This window comes from Pan paniscus, chromosome 12 (assembly GCF_029289425.2).
Source record: "Pan paniscus chromosome 12, NHGRI_mPanPan1-v2.0_pri, whole genome shotgun sequence".
Classification (NCBI taxonomy): Eukaryota; Metazoa; Chordata; class Mammalia; order Primates; family Hominidae; genus Pan; species Pan paniscus.
This window is the reverse complement of record NC_073261.2, coordinates 30105277-30122208: the sequence shown is the minus strand read 5'-3', so window position 1 is coordinate 30122208 and position 16932 is coordinate 30105277.

Genomic DNA, 16932 nt, shown 5'->3' with positions numbered 1-16932 from the left:
TAGAAGAAAACATGAGTGAATTCTAACTCAAATTCCAGGTGCAATAAAATGTTGCTAACCTTGACTAGATAAAAATGCATTTTTAAAAATATATTTCCAAAGACAACATAAAGAAAGTCAAAAGACAAATGACAAATGGAGAGAAAGTATTTGCACTAAATAGCAGACAAAGGGCTGGAGTCTGTAAAATACAAAGAACTCTTTAAAATTCAATGAAAAAACTGACCAAAGACCTGGCAGAAAAATAGGCAAAAGACAATGAACTATCTATAAAGATGTAAGAATAGATCTAAAAATATGAAAAGATGTTTAACTTCACTCATGATAAGAGAAAAACAAATTAAAACTAGACTTAGGCCAGACACAGTGACTCACATTTATAATCCCAACACTTTGGGAGTCTGAGACGGGTGGATAAAATGAGGCTAGGAGTTCAAGACCCATCTAGACAGCAAGGCAAAACCTCATCTCTACTAAAAATATAAAAATTAGCCATGCATGGTGGTGCATGCCTGTAATCCTAGCTACTTGGGAGGCTGAGGCATGAGAATGGCTTGAACCTGGTAGGCAGAGATTGCAATGAGCCTAGATCACGCCACTGCACTCCAACCTGGGTCACAGAGTGAGACTCCATCACACACACACACACACACACACACACACACACCAAAACAAACAAAAAAACTACATTTAGAGAACTGTCAATAAGGTGCCAATATGAAGTAATCATGCAAATACTTTTACAGGTAACAATTTTAAGATCTCGATATGGTTTGGCTGTGTCCCCACCCAAATCTCATCTTGAATTGTAACTCCCATAATTCCCATGTGTCATGGGAGGGGCCAAGTGGGAGGTAATTGAATCATGGGGCTGGTCTTTCCCATGCTATTCTTGTGATAGTGAACAAGTCTCATGAGAGCTGATGGTTTCATGAAGGGGCAGTCCCCTGCACACACTCTCTTGCCTGCCACCAAGTAAGTCATGGCTTTCCTCCTCCTTTACCTTCCACCGTGATTGTGAGGCTTCCCCAGCTATGTGGAACTGTGAGTCCATTAAATCGCTTTTCTTTCTAAATTAGCCAGTCTCGGGTATGTCTTTATTAGCAGCATGAGAACAGACTAATACAGTAAATTGGTACCAGGAGTGGGGTGCTGCTGTAAAGATACCAGAAAATATGGAAGCAACTTTGGAACTGGATAACAGGCAGAGGTTGGAACAGTTTGGAGGACTCAGAAAAAGACAGGAAAATGTGGGAAAGTTTGGAACTTCCTAGAGACTCACTGAATGGCTTTGACTAAAATGCTGACAGTGATATGGACAATAAAGTCCAGGCTGTGGTGGTCTCAGATGGAGATGAGGAAATTGTTGGGAACTGGAGTAAAGGTTGCCTTTGCTATGCAAAGAGACTGGCAGCATTTTGCCTCTGCTCTAGAGATCTGTGGAACTTTGAAATTGAGAGAGATGATTTAGGGTATCTGGTGGAAGAAATTTCTAAGCAGCAAAGCACTCAAGAGGTGACAGAGCGTAGAAGTTCGGAAAATTTGCAGCCCAATGATGCAATAGGATAGAAAACGCCATTTTCTGGGGAGAAATTCCAGCCAACTGCAGAAATATGCATAAGTAATGAGGAGCCAAATGCTAATCACCAAGACAATGGGGAAAATGTCTCCAGGGCCTGTCAGAGACCTTCATGGCAGCCCCTCCCATCACAGGCCTAGAGGCGTAGGAGGGAAAAAATGGTTTTGTGGACTGGGCCCAGGACACCTCTGCTCTATGCAGCCTTCAAACAGGGTGCTCTGCATCCCAGCTGTTTCAGCTTCAGCCATGAGGTCAGTGTACAGCTCAGGCTGTTGCTTCAGAGGATGCAAGCACCAAACCTTTGCAGCTTACAAGTGGTGTTGGGCCTGTGGGTGCAAAGAAGTCAAGAACTGAAGTTTTGGAACCTCTGCCTAGATTTCGGAAGATGTTTGGAAATGCCTGGATGCCCAGGCAGAAGTTTGCTTCAGGGATGGGGCCCTCATGGAGAACCTCTGCTAGGGCAGTGCAGAAGGAAAATGTGGGGTCAGATCCCCCACACAGAGTCCCTACTGAGGCATTGCCTAGTGGAGCTGTGAGAAGAGGGCCACTGTTCTCCAGATCCCAGAATGGTAGGTCCACCAACAGCTTGCACCATGCACCTGGAAAAGCCACTGACACTCAATACCAGCCATAAAAGCAACCAGAAATGGGGCTGTACTCTGAAAAGTCCCCCTTGTGGCAGAGCTGCCCAAGGCTGGGGAAGCTTATCTCTTGCATCAGCATGACCTGGATGTGAGACGTGGAGTGAAAAGACATCATTTCAGAGCTTTAAGATGTGACTGCCCTAACTCCTTCATTTTGGCCAATTTCTCTCATTTGGAATGGTTGTATTAATAACTTGCTTTTGATTATACAGGCTCTCAGGCAGAATGGACTTGCCTTGTGTCAGATGAGACTTTGGACTGTGGACTTCTGAGTTAATGCTGAAATGAGTTAAGACTTTGGGGTACTGTTGGGAAAGCATGATTGGTTTTGATATGTAAAGACATGAGATTTGGGAGGGGCTAGTGGTGGAATGATATGGTTTGGCTCTGTCCCCATCCAAATCTCATCTTGAATTTTAGCTCCCACAATTCCCACATGTCATGGGAGACCCAGTGGGAGGTAATTGAATCATGGGGGCAGGTCTTTCCCATGCTGTTCTTGTGATAGGGAATAAGTCTCATGAGAGCTGATGATTTCATAAAGGGGAGTTCCCTGCACATGCTCTCTTGCCTGCTTCCATGTAAGTCATGCCTTTTTTCCTCCCTTGCCTTCTGCCATGATTGTGAGGCCTCCCCAGCCATGTGGAACTGTGAGTCCATTATACTTCTTTCCTTTCTGAGAACAAACTAATAAGACCTGGATAAATTTTTTTAAGTTACCACTATTTAAAGGCACAATAAAATGCTCAAGAACAGAGAGAAGCTGCTGGAGAGTTTATTCTTTAAAACTGCAAATGGAGAAGGAAAGAATTGTGAGTTTGTGACATTCTGGCCTGAGGGCACTCCCCAACTTTCAGGGTCAAGGCAACAAAAAACTATAGCCTAACTGGCTCAAGGTGCCAGAAATAAGAGTTCAGGGCTAGAAAAAAAGTGGAAGTTTAAAGAAAAATGCTCAGCAGCAAGAAACTACAGTAAGAGTGAATCATAAAACCTAAGTATGAACTTTGCCCTGATTCCTAGCTAGCCTCTAAATTAGGCATGTACAAGGGAGAACCCAGGGAACTCTGTGAAAAAATTAGGCAGAAACTAGAGAGGAATCTACTGTTCAGAAACAAAGCTGCACAGAGAAAGGTCTGTGTGTTTGCTGCTTTTTAACTGAAATGCATTTGCAAGCCATGTGCAGCTTGGGCAGCAGTAATCTAATGTCTTATGGGCTTAAAGTACCAGGGGACAGAACCCAAGTCTAGAAAAACAGATGGAAATTTAAGCAAGGGAACCACTAAAAGAGTGAGCCCTCAAAGCTGCCCAAATCCCTGGATGACCACTATATTATGTAGGCATAGGGAAAATACCCAAGGTGCCAGGATAAAAGCAGTAATTTGAAGCCATAAGAACAGACTAGAGATGTGAACTCCTTCATATTACAAGAGAAAAAAGTTTGCAATTTGAGTCCAGGCAAGTTGACTGCCTACTAGAATTGAAAATAAAAAATTAAGTGTACGAAAAACAACCACACACACACACACACACACACACACAAGAAAAACCCTTAAGAACACAACAGAATCCAGAATCACTAGAATATATTGCCTGCAGTCCAATTTTGAACCAAAATTTAGTAGGCATGCAAAGAAACAGGAAAATGTATTCTATTCTTATGATAAAAGACAAACATTCAATAAAAATTTTGATTTATTCCAGTTGTTGTATAGCAGACATCAAAGTAGCTACTATAAAAGAAAGAGTATCAATGAAGAAATGGGTAGTCTCGATACAGAAATGAAGGTATTAAAATGCCATTGGAAAATTCGAGAGCTAAAAGTTACTACATAAAGTACACTAAATAGACTGAGCAGCAAAATGGAAAGGGCAGAATAATTATTGAATTTGAATATAGATTGATAAAATTTACTCAATCCAAAAAAACAAATAAAAAGGGAAAGAATATTGAAAAAAGTTAACAGAAACTCAGAGACCCATGGAATAATTTCAGGCATTTCAAATTATGTGTAATTGGAGACCTGGAAGAGGAGGAGATAGAAAAAGAGAAAGAAAAAAAAATCACTGGAGACAAAATAACTGAAAACTTCCAAAATGTGGTAGAAAATGTTAATAGATTCAAGAAGCCTAAGGAACCTCAAAACATGATAAACATAAAGAAATTACTCCTACACACATCATAGTCAGACTGCTAACAAGGAAATACTGAAACCAGAAAAAAGAACAACATATTACAGTCAGAGGAAGATTGACATGATTATAGATGACGTCTCAACAAAAGCTATAGGCACTGGAGGATATTGGAATGGCATAGTGCAAAAAGAAAAGAATTTAAGAACCTATCAGCAAAGAATTGTATATGCAGTAAAACTAGCCTTCAAAATGAAGGTGACAGGAGTTCCACTTCCAGTATATTCAAATAAATTCTTAAGACAGACCCTCCACCAAAGTAAGCAGATTCTGATGTGGTGAGCATCCTGTTATTACATATTTTAGCTTAAGGGCAGGCTAAGAAAAGACATGGTAAGTACCACACGTGGAGGCTTAAACTCTGAATGAAGACTTACAGTCTTTCTGGCTTGAAAAACCAGAAAACAGAGTTTGGGAAAACTACAGCTCTTAGAGTATACAGAGAGAATAACAGCAAGGAAAGATCCAATGACAAGGAGCCATAGATTTTGTGCATAAACTTGGCCCATGTCTCTGACACTTTTTTTTTTAGACTAAATCTTGCTCTGTCACGTAGGTTGGAGTCCAGTTGTGCAATCTTAGCTCACTGCAATCTCTGCCTCCCAAGTTCAAACCATTCTCCTGCCTCAGCTTCCCAAGTAGCTGGGACTACAGGAATGCACCACCACACTCAGCTAATTTTTGTATTTTTAGTAGAGATGAGGTTTCACTGTGTTGGCCAGACTAGTCTTGAACTCCTGACCTCAAGTAATCCATCCACCTCAGCTTCCCAGAGTGCTGGGATTAGAGGTGTGAGTCACCACAGCCAGCCTCTAACTTCTTAACCATATATGCACAGACAGATTGCAAACAGATCAATTAAGGGTAAAAGAGCTAAATTGAAATTTTAACTGCCACTCAAGAGGCAGCATTTTCAGTATAAGTTCAAGAAAGTTAATTGTCTGCTAAAACAAAAATAACAAGTCTTCTGAGGAATGTAACAGAATTCAGAGTCTCTACAACCTAACATTTACAAAGTATGGGTTAAAATTCTAAGTTATTCAACATGTAACCATGAAAATGTGATCATCCAGTTTCAAAAGAAAAAATATAAGCCAATTAACCCTGAGATGATCCAGCTGTTGGATTATCAGACAAGGACTTCACGGCAGCTATAATAACTATGTTCATTAAAGTTAAAGAAAATATGCTTATAATAAATTATTAAAAAAACAAACAAATGAAAATTCCAGAACTAAAAAATACAATGTCTTAATGTTAAAAAAAAAAAAATCCACTGGATGGGCTTAAGAACAGAATAGAAATGACAGAGGAGTCAGTGGCTCTGAGACTGATCAATAGAAATTGTCAAATCTGAAAAAGAGACACAAGATTTAAATAAATAGGACTTCAGAAACTGGGGGGAAATACACACTTTGTAATCCGAGTTTTAAGATGAGAAGAGAGAGAAAACGGGAAAAAATATTTGGAGAAATAATGGCTGTAAATCTCTCAAATTTGTCTAAAGATGTAAATTTATAGATCCAAGAAGTTCAGTGAATCCCAGAGTAAATTGGAAGAAAATCATTCCGTCATAGTCACAATGTTGAAAACCAAACAAGGAGAAAAAATCTTGATAGCTGCCAGAATAAAAAACGACACATCACATAAAGGGGAATAATAATTAGAAACCACTGGCTTCTCATCAGCACCTATAAAGGCAATGCCCCTGCAGTGGGACAACATCATTAAAGTGCTGAAAGAAAATAAAACCTCTCAACCCAAAATTCCACATCAAGTGAAAATAACCTCAAAAATTAGAGCAAAATGAAGACTTTTGCAGATAAAAGTAAGCCAAAAGAATATATCATCAGAAGAATTGCACTATAAGAAATGCTAAAGGAAATTCCTCAGGCTGATGGGAATTGATAGAAAACAGAAAATCATATCTTAAGGTTGAGATGAACGGGATCTGAAATAACAATTATCCAGGTGAATATTTTCAAATATTTTTCTGTGTATTTCCTTAATATACATATAGTTATAATACACATGGTGACATGGCAACTATGGCACAAATAGGAACACGTGGAGGGGTGAATGGACATACATGGTTGCAAGGCTTTTGCATCTTATATAGTTGTAGATTTTAACTTCTTTCTCTCAACACTTCCTAGAACAAGTAGACCAAAACCAAAAACCAGTAGAGATTATCTCAACCATCTTGACCTGTATGCCAAATCCCAGATAATATATTTATTTTCAAGTATGCTTGTTGCTTTCACCAAGTCAGTCCATGTGCTTGGCCATAAACCAAGTTCCAATAAATTTAAAAGAATTGCAGTCATATAAAGTGTGTTCTTGGCCCACAGTGAAATTAAATGAAAAGCCAATAACAATAAGATATTTATGAAAATCTCAAAATATTTGGAAATGAGACACATATTTCTAAAAATCCATGCAACAAAGAAGAAATCGCAAGGTAAAATGACAACCACAAAAATTAGTTATTTGAAATAAACAAACAACATGGATAAACCTCTAATTAGCAAGAAAAAAGAGAAAACACAAATACAAAGGTGTTATCACTACTAGAGTGCATACAGACATTCAAATCATAATAAAATAATATTATGGACCAACTATTTCCTGAAAATTCAAAAATGAAGATAAAATAAACCTTGAAGAATATAACCAACCAAAACTGACATAAAATGAAACAAAGTATAAATTACCTTATATCTATTAAAGAAAGTAAATTTGCTATCAAAGCCATTTTAACAAAAGAAGCTCCAGGCCCAGATGGTTTAGCTGGTGAATTTTATCAAATATTTGAAGACAAAATTATAGGCTGGGCATGGCAGCTTACACCTGTAATGCCAGCACTTTGGGAGGCTGAGGCAGGAGGATTGCTTGAACTCAGGAGTTTGAGACCAGCCTGGGAAACATAGTAAGACCCCATCTCTACAAAAAATAAAATAATTAGCCAGGCGTGGTGGCATGCACCTGTGGTCCCAGTTAGGAGGCTGGAGTGGGAGGATCACTTGAGCCCAGAAGGTCGAGGCTGCAGTGAGCCAAGATTGTGCCACTGCACTCCAGCCTGGGCAACAGAGTGAGACCCTATCTCAAGAAAATAAATAAATAAATATGAAATAATAGCAATCTTACACAAACTCTTTCAGAAAATGGGGGAGGAATAGTGGAAGGGGCCAGAAGTCAAGCAATGCAGACAGCCTCTAGGAGCCAGAAAAGATAAACAGATTCTCAACCTGAAGCTTCGAGAAGAAGGCTGCCAACACCATGATTTTAAGAATTCTGACCTCTGGAAATGCAAGAGAATAAATTTCTGTTGTTTTGAGTCACTTGAAAAAAAAAAAAGTAGGCCAGGTGCAGAGACTCACGCCTGTAATCCCAGCACTTTGGGAAGCCGAGGCAGGCCGATTGCTTGAATCCAAGAGTTTGAGACCAGCCTGGGCAACATGGCGAAACCTGTCTCTACTAAAAATACAAAACTAGCCAGGCATGGTGGCACGTGCCTGTAGTCCCAGCTACTTGGGAGGCTGAGGTGAGAGGATCACTTGAGCCAGGGAGGTTGAGGCTGCAGTGAGCCAAGATGATGACACTGCACTCCAGCCTGGGCAACAGAGCAAGACCCTGTCTCTAAAACAAACAAACAAAAGATATAAAAAACAAGAAAAAAAAAGTAAAGAAAATAAGAGAGAAGGTAACATTTCTCAACTTGTTTTATGAGCCCAGTTCAACTCAAATCTCAACAAAGATTACAATGAAAGCAAATTAGTATATAAGCAAATCAAAGCCAGTAATGCCTAAAACAGAAGCTACCTCATGACCAAGTTAAATTCATACAAGAAATAAAAGACTGTTTTAACAATCAAAACTCTATGTAATTCAGTTAATTCCAGTTGAAGAGCTCTTCTGAATAGGTGGAGAAAAATGTATTTGACATAATTCAAGATCCATTCACAATACAAACTTTCAGGAAAACAGGAAAAGAGAACTTCCTCAAACTGATGAAGGGCATAGTTATAGAAATCAGTCAAAGACAACCTCTGTGTATTGGTCTCTAGGTTGTTTATTTCTTCTGTACTAGATGAGACCTGTTAGCTCAAAGTCTGTCAGCAACAAACTCAAATTTTTGCATATCCAATTATTCTTAAAATGCTTGTTTTAAAAAACAAGCATACGTTCAGCCATTTATATTCTGTGTGCTTCGCGTACCCCACGAAACCTCATCTGACAGCTGTTACCTATTGCTGAGATAGGGCCCTGACATTGTAAGCCCTGAAACCATTTCTGCCCTTCAGGGGTTTCTAACAGAGACTCCCCACTATGCTACTGAGCAACATCACCAAGGCACCTGTTTCTGATGCCCTGTCTCTTGCCCTCCTTCTGTGGGTGGCCCCTTACCACAAGCCTCTGGGAGGTCTCATGCTACAAGGGACCTCACCTCTCATTCAACCCTGTCCAAGTGCCACCCAATAAAGTTTTGTGTGTGTTACTGCCGCTCATGGTGATATCTTTTTTCTTGATCTGTCCCCAAATCCCTTGAACCCCCTATAAATATCCACAAAAAAAATCTACAGGTATCATCATACTTAACAGTGAATCAATGAATGCTTTTCTGCTATGATTGGGAACAAGCCAAGGATGCCCACTGTGACCACTTCTGTTAAACATTGTACTGAGCAAGGTCCTGGCCACTGCAATAAGGCAAGAAAAAGAAAAGGCATAAAGATCAGGAAAAAAGCAAAAATATTTCTATTTGCTAGGTCATAATTATTTATATAGAAACTCCTAAGACATATTCACTGCTACTATTAGAATTTATAAGTGACTTTAGCAAAGTCACAGGATATAAAGTCAATATACAAAACTCAATTGTATTTCTATGTATAAATAACAAGTCATTGAAAATAAAATCTTAAAAATTTTAATTTAAAATAGTGTCAAAAACCACAACGTATTTAGTAATAAATTTAGCCAAAGAAGAACCTCTACCTTGAAAACTAAAACATTCTTCAGAGAAATTAAAGAAGATCAAAATAAGTAGATAAATCAAGTTCATAGATTGGGGGGAAAAATCAACATTATTAAGATGTCAATTCTCCCCCAAACCTCTATAAATTCAATGATATTCCATACATAGCTCCAGCAGGTTTGTTGACAGAAACTAGGAATCTTATTCTAAAATACATGTAGAAATATAAAGGAACTAAAATTTCCAAATCATTCTTAATAAAATACCATGATGTTGGGGGATTTAACCTACCTCATCTCAAGGCCTACTTTAAAGCTACATTAAACAATAAGGTGTGGTTTTGGTGAAAGGATTGCCATATAGATCAACTGAATGAAAAATAGTCCAAAAAAGGACCCACACACATATATGGTCAATTGATTTTCAACAAAAGTCCCAAGGCAATTTGATGGGGCAGAGAAAGTCTTTTCAACAAATGATAATTAGAAAAACTGGATATTCATATGGGGAAAAAATGACCATAAACAATAAATCACACCATAAATAAAAATTTACAGGAAATAGATTAGATCATAGACATAAATGTAAAAGCTAAAACTACAAAATATCTAAAACTTAGGAAGAAATATTTGTGACCATGGAGGTAGGCTAATGTTTATTTGTCAAGTTACAAAAATCACTAAACATAAATGAAAAAATTGATGTTTGTCTCCATTAAAATTCGAAACTTCTACTCAAAAAACGATACTAACAAGGAAACCAATAAGCAAACACAGACGGGGAGAAAATATTTGCAATACATATTATTTGATAAAGGACTGGTTTCTAGGATATAAAATAACTCTTACAACTCAGTAGTAAAAAGGCAAACAACCCTTTTTTTTTAATGGGCAAGATCTTAAAAGTGGATCTATGACTGGCCATAAGTACATGAAGAGCGGATCTCCATCATTAGCCATCGGGGAAATTATGGTAGTCACCAGGAAAAAACCTTATGTGTCAATTTAGCTAGGCCACGGTGCTCAGTTATTCAAGAAAACACTTCTAGGTATTGTGAAGGTATCTTGTAGATGGGATTGAGGTCCATGGTCAGTTGACTTTAAACAAGTGAAGCTATCCCAGATAATCTGGGTGGGCCTGGCTCAATCAGTCGAAAGGCCTTAAGAACAGACCTGATGTATTGTGTCCTTTATGAAGAAGAAATTCTATCTGTGGGCAGCAGTTCCTGCCCATGCCCAAGAGTCTCAGCCTGCCCTTCCTGACTGCCTGCCCCACACATTTCACTTTGGCTGGGCTGCAGAGTGTGAAGATGGGTGATAAGAAGGATGTCGTTTGACAGCCTTCAGGAAATGCTACCAGAGAGGCTGACTCCATCTGAATGATGCTGTACTGTGATCTCTGGACCTATAAGAACTAAGGCAGAAACATCACATACCCTACAACATCTGGGACTGCTGCTCTCACGTGGGTCTCCTGGCACATTAGAGTCACCATCTTCCAAGGGAGGGACTGCATGGAGCTATTCAAGGTGCAGGGGGTATTCTAATGCTAGACAGCCAACATCAGACATTTGCTTACACCCATTTCCAGCCCCCAGCCTCCAAAGGGGAGCTCAGGTCTAACTAAGGGGCTCTTTTCCCTTACTTTCCTAAGGGCTGGGATTTACTTGGAGGATGGTGGTCCGGAGACTTATAGTCCCAGGACTGCTCTAGGAAGTGGATTGAATAATTCTCTGTCCCCTCTTTACCACATCTCCTCTCCTTGTTAATTTATTTATCCTACACCTTGTGCCCATCAGAGAAACATCTCGTTTGCTGTTTTGCTGTGACTGAGATCCTGAAAATCACATCAGGTTGCACCAACTCTCAATTCTCAAGGTCCATCTGGTGCCTTTGCTCCCTGGGCACTGATCTGCCTCCAGCCTACTTTCTGTATGAGTTGTCTGTATTCATATTTGTATTGTTCTAGACACACCTCTGGGAAGGTTTCTGCTCACTCCCCATCAAAGCTTGGAAGCCGTGGCAAGGCGGTATTTCATCAGGAATCTTCACTGGGCAAGCCTTCTCTGAGCCTTGCAAGAATGTGGTACTACAAAAGCTTTGCTTTTAATTCAAAGGTTGGGATACCCCCATGCTCCTGGAGGTGGCCTTTTTCACTTTTTTTGTAATTTAAAAAACACACAAAATTTAACCTCTTACAATTTTTAAGTGTTCAGATAAATATTGGGAAGTATATTCACATTGTTTTGCAGCTTTGCTTTTTTAGTTTAGTTTTTTTTTGTTTTGTTTTTTGTTTTTTTTTTTTTTGAGACGGAGTCTCGCTCTGTCCCCCAGGCTGGAGTGCAGTGGCGCCATCTCAGCTCACTGCAAGCTCCGCCTCCCGGGTTCACGCCATTCTCCTGCCTCAGCCTCCCGAGTAGCTGGGACTATAGGCGCCCACCACCACGCCCGGCTAATGCTTTTTTTGTTTTTAAAAGTAACTCTGCCATCATGTGGATTTACACATGGTCTGCTGGGGAATGTCATGAGGTTTTAAATCTGTCTCTGGGATTTTTTTGGAGGTACAATCCAACAGACCTATCCACATTATCAAAAGCCTCTGTGTGTGTTTCTCTGCTGTCAGGATACATTTGAATATAAATAATTCACTTCCTGTCCGGAATCCGAAATGAGATTCTATATATGTGAGTCTTCCCAAAACTCCATCCTTACCTGTAGAACCAAGGACAAACTGTGCAAGGTGGCAATTACTCCCCATAGTGGAGGTCTGCAACTTTAACTTGCCTATGCATGGCCCTGATGACAATGCAGAATCCCAAGCCCTGTCCCAAGAGATTTGAATTTAGTGGGCCTGGAGTGGCACCTGTCATTCTGTGTTTTTCACACACTCCTGAGCAGGATGGCAGCAAATCATCCTTGGGGAACCAAAACCTAAGTAGGTGATCAGAGAGGAGATGCCTGCCCACTATGCTTCTCCCCTCTCAGGCCTGAGCCGTGAGCATCCTCAAGTTGAGCCCCAGGAGAATTCAAGGACCTCCAAGATCCAGAGCCTGTTTTGCTTCTTCACTTACAGGCTTGTAGTCAGTACAGAAGATCCTCTAGGCACCTGTGAGCCTGCCTCACAGGGCTGTCCTGAAGGTAAAATGGATAGAGGGCTTAGAACAGGATCTGGCACACAGTGACAACTCAATTAACGTTAGCCGTTGCTCTCCCCATGACCATGGTCATTGCTGGTGCCATCACTAACACTCCTACCAAGAGATGGCAAGGAGAAGGTTCCCGAGTGACCTCTCCACCCCCTACCATGTGAGAAAGAGGACCCCGCTCTAAGCAGGCAAGAGCTGTGCAAAACAAATTAAAATCATGAGTCTAGCATCAGCACCACACCCCTTCCGTCTCATCTCCCTCACACTGGGAGTCTTTTCCAAGCTTCTCATCTCTGCAGGAGCAGCCCAGGCATTTCACCCGGCAGGAGACCATCCTCCACTAAGGTTAGAGGACCCTTCTCCAAGACTGTTTCTCCCTACCTGCCCCTGTAATCTCTAAATCCCCTTCCCGTCATCCCAGACAACGTTCAGCATCCCACTCTGATCCAACCCCCTTCACCAAGTGGAGGCCCTCACCAAGCCCCCTTCTGAAGTCAAAGTGCTGTGAATCTTCCCCAGGACATCAATGACTGTGCTGAGCCTTAGCCCCCTTCCCACTGTTCCCAGCACAGTCCTTCAGCAGCAAGTCCACCTGCATTCCAGGGGCAAATGGCTGTGTCTTGCATGACCTTAATGCTCCCCTAGTCTGTGCACAAACAGTAGTCTTTGTCAGAGTGTGATGAGGTGGGCATACTGTACATACAGCCAAGCACGTAATAGGTGCTCAATGGAATGAACGGACCTTCATTTAAGCATCCTTGCTTGTGGGCTTCAAAATTCTCTGACTAGAGTATGTGTACTTTAGAGAAACAACTCACGGCAGACCCCCAGCAGTGGCCAGCCTCCCCAGTCAGCGCCTCTGAGGAACAGGGAATGGAGAGGAAGAGCGGCCTGGAGGCAGCAGGAACCCCCTACCCTGTCCGTTCTGACTTGGCCTCGGGTAAAGAGTCACATGTAGTATGGCCTGGCCATACATGTCCCATTACATGACCTGTAGTCACCAGCCGTTTTGCCTCTAATTGATGGTATTTTGCATTTTAGGCCCAATCCCTTCTAATAAAAGGATACTGGTTTCATAATGGCTAATAAAACAATGAGAGGTAGGCCAGATGCTACAATCAGGAATAAAATGGGACACCCAATTCTCAGAGTGTCTGGCCAGTGTCTGTTTATCAATGTGCCCACCCGAAAGGAAGAAGTCTAATCAAGCTCACAATTCACCCCTGATTTGCTGTTTGGGGGCAACCAATGAGATAAGACAGGAAATCTCAACCTCATTCACAATGAAGAGATGAGCGTTAGTGACTTCTTAGTGGTTACCCCATCTGAAAGCTGGCCATCCCAGATAAGGTCAAGTGGTCACACCCTCTTTTTTCTCCCAGCCTGTTAATCTTTCCAGGCCAGAGCGTGTCTCACTCTGCAGACAGGTTTAAATGCACTGCGGTCCTCACAGCCACATCACCAACCTTTTTAGGGGCTGAGAATTCACACTCCTCTGCCTGGGTGTCTGCTGGGAGGATTCTGAGTCCGAGAAGGGCTTGGAGGCCCAGCTTCCTGATGTGACAGAGACAGCAGAGAAACAGTTTAAATGTGTGGTTAAGAACCCACACGTTGTGCATATGTACCCTAGAACTTAAAGTATAATTATAAAAATAAATAAATAAATAAAAATAAAAAAAAAAGAACCCACCTCTGATGCCGGCCTAGCTCTGCTGATGGTGGGCACCTCAGCTGTGCTTCAGTTTCTCCTACGCTGTCATGAAAATCAAATGAGTTGACTTAAAAAGTGCTTTGCACACTGTGCAGTAGCGAGTAAGCGCTATGGATGTGTCGGCTATCATTACCACCAGGGCTCATGTCTTCTCAGCACCTCTCTCTACTTTAATAAGCAGGTTTTATCCCTGTAGGATTGTTAGAAGCAATTTTCTGTGAAACGGGCAATGCCTTAGCTCTCCAAAAATCACAGAACTGTCTGTCTGTTTGATAGTTCTGCAAAATTCTGTACCTGCCTTTTAAGAAACTGGAGGCATAATCCAAACCTACTGGGCTCACCATCTCCTGTCACAATATCAAGGGAACCCAGGGGATCTGCTGGGCAGGAGCTTCAGCTAGACAGAGAGTCTGGACCTGATCGCAAAAGGTGGTCATTAGTGGACAGCAAGTCAAACTCACCATTTAACCATGAGTTGGTCAGTACCCATGCTGTACAGAGTGTAGGTCTGAGGAATGGGGTCGGCTCTGTGGGAGGAGACTTGCTGCAGCCAGTGACCCCGAACAAACCTCCAAGTCCACCTCCTATAACTCCTCTCCTCATTCTTCTTTGACAACCAAAACAAGCATCAGTAACAACTGATGGTTATGAGGCCTGTGCAACACACAGAGAATGTGAGCTCACACCAGGCAGGGGAGAACAGCAGAGAAGCCCTCCTCCCCAGGGAAGGTAGACGCTATGGCAGGGGTGGGGGTGGGGAGTAGAGAGGGTGAACCCAGCTTGAGCAACAAGGCCAAGCCTTGTCTCAAAAAAAAAAAAAAAAAAAAAAAAAAAATGAAATGAAAAAGAGGTAGAAGAAGGAGAAAGAAAGAATAAAGACTGAAACAAGAAAAGGTGCAAGGAATGAAGGAAGGAGGGAGGGAAGAAGGGGCAGAAAAAAAAAAGATAAGTTCCTTTATTTGTCCACTTGATTAGACATCAGAATTCAAATAGACAAGGAAAATGCAAAAGCTGCCCTTCACAAAGAGTCACATGGAAATGTAAAACACCCTTGTCTCCTCTAAAATACATGATTCATTGCTCTGTCACTGCAAATGTGTGTGCTGTGTCCACTCGCAGAGAAGCAGGATATATTTGCATGATTTAAATGTCACCTAGATCTTGTGAATGATAAACTGTGAGCCATTCCACAGGGTCTGAATCATGTTCCCTGGAAACCATTCCTTCATGAGCTAACCCCCATGCCAGGGTCTGAAATTCTCGGAGCCTGTGACTTCTTATTGCTCTGCCCCATTACTCCAGAAAGCAGCAGGGTAAAAACAAATTATGCCCTCTTCCTCAGCAGCTTTCAAACACTGCCAGTACTTGAGGCCACCTCGTCATCATATCAAAGGAGTTAGACCTAGCCCCTTCCCCCAGGGAATGTTAACATTCAGCATCGTCCTGAAAGAGGCATGACAATAAACATCTGAGAGTGATAATTGAGTAAAGTGGTTACAGATGGGTGGCAGAAAATAATGACTTTTTCTAAGTAGCGTTCACTGAAATGTGATTATTGTTTTATGATTTTCAAGAGACTTTGACATATATTATCTCCATTATTTATGTGGTGGGGAAAAACTTCTCCCCTACTTGTATTCCTAGAGCTCGGTATCCAAAGCCAAGATTCACACATTTCGCAGGTATTTATTGAGTTGCTACTATGTGCCTGACTTTATTGTAGGCACTGGGAAATATAACAGTAAACAAAGGAGATAAAAATCTCTCTCCTCATGGCATTTGCAGACTAGTGGGAAGAGGTAGAAAGCAAAAATAAATTAAATATGCAAAATATCAGATAAAGAGCAATGGAGAGAGTGGGTGGGATGGGAGAGGGGTCTTGAGATTTTGAATAGGCGTATTCAGGAAATGCCTTCTTAAGGAAGTGATAGATGAGCAAAGATGTGAAGGAAGTGAAGGAGGAAGCCACACTGCTATACAGTAGGAAAAGCAGGTGCACAGGCCCTGAGGCAGAAGTGTGCCTGGCTGTGTGAGGATTAACAAGGAAGCTAGTCAATGGAGCAAGGGTGGAAGCAGGCAGCGGAACCATGTTGGAGGCAATTGCAACGGCCTCGGCTGGATGTGTGGATGACTCGGACAAAAGGGTAGCAATGGAGTTGGCAAGAAGTGATGAGAGTCTGCACTTATTTTGAAGGTAGAATAGGTGAGATTTGCCACAGGAGGGGATGTGGGTTATAAAAGAAATAGAGGCCGGAAAATTGCTTGAACCCAGGAGGCGGAGGTTGCAGTGAGCCAAGATCGCACCACTGCACTCCAGCCTGGGAAACAAAGAAAACCTCCGTCTCAAAAAAAAAAAAAAAGAAAGAAAGAAAGAAAGAAATAGAGGAGTCCATCCAAGATGATTCTAAGGTTTGAGGCCCGAGTTATTTGAAGGTTGGCATTGTCATAACAAGGTCTTTGGTAAAGCATTTTAAATAGGAGGAGGCCATGACTCTTGGAGCATGGTAACACTCTCAGGATTGGGGTTGTGGAAGAGGAACAAGTTGAGACCCAGTGCTGGAGATGAATTTCCACCCTTCTTCACCTGTAGGCACCAAAAACATCCCAACACCCCAATTTCATCTCATCCCACCCCCCTTTTTAGTGGTCACTGATTTAAAAAAAATTAGTACAATTTATAACGAG